This window comes from Brachycentrus maculatus, unplaced genomic scaffold, assembly GCF_059751285.1.
Source record: "Brachycentrus maculatus isolate JH-2025_06_01 unplaced genomic scaffold, ASM5975128v1 h1tg000845l, whole genome shotgun sequence".
NCBI classification, from domain to species: domain Eukaryota; kingdom Metazoa; phylum Arthropoda; class Insecta; order Trichoptera; family Brachycentridae; genus Brachycentrus; species Brachycentrus maculatus.
In genome coordinates, this window is record NW_028281572.1 from 1 (window position 1) to 4949 (window position 4949).

General features: G+C 39.8%; 1 pseudogene; it reads right to left on the reverse strand.

Annotated features, from left to right (window-relative positions):
- Positions 1 to 1813: 1813 nt before the first annotated feature.
- LOC148300058 (kinesin-related protein 3 pseudogene) lies at positions 1814 to 4949 on the reverse strand (annotated as a pseudogene).

Genomic DNA, 4949 nt, shown 5'->3' on the forward strand with positions numbered 1-4949 from the left:
CCCAACCCCAACCCCAACCCCAACCCCAACCCCAACCCCAACCCCAACCCCAACCCCTTACTTCAGTTTCAACAACAACATATAGATCAAAATTCGTTCATATGGTTATAAGCATATTTCGCAATACATAATAACAGCTTTAATCACAATAATCATACAAACCTACAAAATAGTTAATTGTACAATTCCCATTCAATAGCCAGATATGCATATCTTATTCTGCCTTATTCTCACATATATAAAACATAATTCATAAGGCTGATACTATATAATAATGTAAGAGTATTTACAAAGGAGTCGATCAGCCTAATCTTTCAATCGAAAAATGTTTTGAAAAATGGGACATACGGCTTCTTTTCTTTTTGCTTCGATACGCTAATTTAGGGTTTGGAGTTGCTCTATTGTGGCCGCTAGGCTGACGGTTGAGGCATAGGTTCTCTCACTGAGTTGGTCTTTCTGCGTAAACTAGATTTTTTTGAATACTTGCTGCCCGTTGCGAGGTTTGTGCCTCCTTTGACTGTTTGGACAATATTCGGCATTTACATGCCATAGAGTGTGGTATTGTAGTTGCGATTGATCTCTTCAGGACTAGAAGCAGCCATCAAATTCTAGTTCAGTTATTTTATCACATCCTTCAATGAGCAAATCAGCTACTACTTTTCTCTAACTGTCATTTCCGCCTCGTCGAGTTGTTCACGCAATTTGTAAAGCTAGTTCACAAGCTTCTGCCTTTAGCTAGCAAGAGTGCGGACTCGCTCTTCCATTTACTTCATCGCTTTCATGTTACCATTACTATCGATGATCTTGGTCAACCGGTCAGAGATAATCTTTTCATCTTGCATCTTCTTCTTGAGTTTATCAATGGCTTCGAAGTTGGCAGTCAAATCGATATCTTTTTGATGCTGAAATATAAGTAATTGTATACCATAATATTTTTATACTCGTGGACTCGTTACTCTAGCTACATGATCTTTTACTAGTATTTCTCCTCGAGTTTGTTTGCAAAGGCGATTTGCTCTTCTTACATGTTTTCACACTTTTTCAGGAGTGACTCGTTTTATCTTTTGAGATCTTTGAGGTTCATGGCCATTTCTTCGATTAGAATTCGATGGCTTTATTTTGTTTCGATGCTCTCGAGCATGGTTTCGAACTCTGTCAAAGAGGATTGTGACACTTTGTCAGAGTAGCTTTCTTATTTGACTTATTGCTGGGTGATGCACGAAAGATGGGCGTCATCCACAGTTGAAGGGTGGATATATGCCAACTACATCTCATTATTATAGAGTGTTGGCTGAGATAGTGTCAGCTTGGATTTTCTTTTCTCAGGGGTCAAAAAATGTGTCTTCACGACTTCCTGCTAATATAGCTCCTCCTATTTGCTGATCTATATGAAAATGTCCTTGATGTGACTCTCGTAGTAGTTTTCAAACTCTTCTAATTTACTCAAAGTATTTTAAATAGTTTATTGACGAAACTGGGAATCGTTCTAATTCTTCATGATGACCTAGCTGACACAGAGTTCAATATCGAGATATGATCTTCGTACATACTTCATTATAATTGTGAAGTGGCTCGAAAGAGTGCTGAATATGGTCTTCCATCGTTTTTATATTTCTAGCTTTTATGATTTTTATTTGTTTAGCTCCATAATTAGTTGTTTTACTCTCGTCTAGAGCTCTTTGTTCTTGTAGGATTATTCACTTCTATACGATTAGATCTATGATCTTAAATCTGCGATCAGAATATCTCTAGGATCCTATTTATTTTATTAGGAGTCCACTGGTAGGCCTTCACCTTTCATCTGACATTTCAGCTAGGCGATTGTTTTGTTAGCAGCTTCGAGAAGGATCAGTAGCTATTTTGCACTTTTTTATTCGTTCACCTTTGGTTTGTTCTTGATGGATTTAGCTCGATATCCAAATCTAAGAGTACTGAGAGTTTCTCGATCATTGTAATCGCACATTGAGCAGTTTATTATGAGAGTTGTCCTGCTATTGCCTCCGAGAGATTCTTGAAGCAACCTTGTGAGCTTAGAATCCCTGTATGGAATGTGCTCCTTTTTCTACGAGGTCAAAGCATTAATCACATTGCCCAAACTGCTCAAGGATTTGTTGATGTTTTTAGCTTACTAGAGTTGTTGGCCTTGAACATTCGTCTTACCGACTTTTTAAGACCCAGCTAGATCCACAAAATATAGTTTACTTTGCTTCGTGGAGTCTTTCTTCAAGTTCTTCTGGTAGAGATGAATAATGAAAAGGGAATGACTCCTAGACGACCGCTAGTTCATGCCTGTGAAGGCAACTCGTCGATTCAGTGAGCCACTGTCCATGGTTTTGAGCATTTGTTCAGAAGTCGACACAGAAACTTCGGTACAGTTCTGAATGAACACTCCTTTTTGTTTGTCTTCTTTGATTTACAGTCTTGCCTTGGATGCTAGATTATTAAAATGTTACGATCTAGTAAGTCGAAAAGCTTTTCATTATAGATTTCAATGAATGAACTCTTGATAACGAATTCTAAATTCTAGTCGCTATTGGCAATTCCTTCGAACAACCCTTCGATAGTTCTAGGTATTAGCCCTTTGAATTCGGAGTCGTGGTGGTTGGGACCCTTCACTATTTAGGACAATGCTTACTTCCATGGTCCAAGTCTTGCCACCTCCGGTCTGTCCATACGCGAAGATAGTGCTATTGAACCCCGAAATTACGGCTGCGATAACCAACTAGTTACATTTTATGATAGGAATGGAAACCTCTTGGTAAACTTCAACTTGCTGAGTGTTAGGGCCAAAAATTTTATCGAAAGCAAATGAATATTTGGTCTCCTCTCCGCCCACCTTAAATAAAATGAGTTTGTACTGCGATGGTCATTTCTTTGTCAGTATATGTCACGCATTACTCTGCATTGTTTGCTATTTCTATTTTATTTATGGGCCGAAGTCTGCATACAACCCTGATTGAATCGCTCATTTTGATTTTATAATACCAAACAAAATGTTTATATATATATATGCTTGTATGTATGTCTAGGGTTGTTTGAATTATTTAATGGTGTTCACATTGAGATTGTACTACTTTCATTGATTGAATGTTCAGAGATCAAATAGAGGCTAACCTAGCAATTTGCTCTGGAGTTATGCTCAACATTGTGTGTGCATGGTCTGCGAGGTCGAATCCGACTTGGTATGGCTTTCCGTTTTTCCAGTCATCATTGAGAGTTCCGAACCATTTATGCACAGTGAAATAGTGAAGTGTCACATAGGCGAGCACTTTCTTTTCTAATGGTGATGTATCGGTTTGATCATCAATACCGTATTTCAAGCCAAGGGCTGCGATTTCTGCATTTCCGTCAGTACAGTCTTTAACTGGTTGGGGGATAGAATGTCCAAAATCTTTGACCAATTGTGAAATACTTGTTAAATCGCTGATAGATCCCTTTGCAGCCTTTTGTAAGAGCTAACCAATAAAAACGACAATTTTGTGGGCAGTATCGTCATCAATGCATGGGACGATAGTTTCTGGGTCAGGGAGCTTATTTTATTCAAATACACCATTCAAAAGTTGTTGAATAATCTATTTATCGCTCAACGTTGGCAGAGTATCTTTCTCTATGGCTGAGCCAAGTATTTCATGGCCGTATCCTCCTAAGTCGAACCCAACTTGGTAGTACTTTCCAGCGGTCCAGAGATCGTTTAAGGATCCCATCCATTTGTGAACAGTGAAATAGTGGAGCGTCACATAGGTGATGATTTTTTTTTCAATAGTCGCCGAATCAGTGGTGTTGTCGATGCCGTACTTTAATCCAAGGGCTTCAAATTCTGCATTGCCATCGAGGCAGTCTTTAACGGATTGGGGGATATCGTTTCCGAAATCTTTAACGAGTTGAATTAAACTGACAATGTCGCTGATGGATCCCTTTGCGGCCTTTTGCAAGAGTTGGCCAGCGAAAACCACAATTTTGTGAGCGGTGGCATCATCGATGCATGGTAAGATAGTAACTGGGTCAGGTAGCTGGTTTTTTTCAAATGCACCATTTAAGGCTTGTTGGATAATCTATTTATCGCTCAACGTTGGCAAAGTATCTTTCTCTATGGCTGAGCCAAGTATTTCATGGCCGTATCCTCCTAAGTCGAACCCAACTTGGTAGTACTTTCCAGCGGTCCAGAGATCGTTTAAGGATCCTATCCATTTGTGAACAGTGAAATAGTGGAGCGTCACATAGGTGATGATTTTTTTTTCAATAGTCGCCGAATCAGTGGTGTTGTCGATGCCGTACTTTAATCCAAGGGCTTCAAATTCTGCATTGCCATCGAGGCAGTCTTTAACGGATTGGGGGATATCGTTTCCGAAATCTTTAACGAGTTGAATTAAACTGACAATGTCGCTGATGGATCCCTTTGCGGCCTTTTGCAAGAGTTGGCCAGCGAAAACCACAATTTTGTGAGCGGTGGCATCATCGATGCATGGTAAGATAGTAACTGGGTCAGGTAGCTGGTTTTTTTCAAATGCACCATTTAAGGCTTGTTGAATAATCTATTTATCGCTCAACGTTGGCAAAGTATCTTTCTCTATGGCTGAGCCAAGTATTTCATGGCCGTATCCAGCACCATCAAACCCAACTTGGTAGTACTTTCCAGCGGTCCAGAGATCGTTTAAGGATCCCATCCATTTGTGGACAGTGAAATAGTGGAGTGTGACATAAGTGATGACTTTTTTTTCAATAGTCGACGACTCAGTGGTGTTGTCGATGCCGTATTTTAAGCCAAGGGCCTCGAATTCCGCATTGTCTTTGAGGCAGTCTTTGACGGATTGAGGAATATCATTTCCAAAATCTTTAACGAGTTGAATTAAACTGACAATGTCGCTGATGGATCCCTTTGCGGCCTTTTGGAAGAGTTGGCCAGCGAAAAGAAAAATTTTGTGGGCGGTGTCATCATCGATGCATGGCAT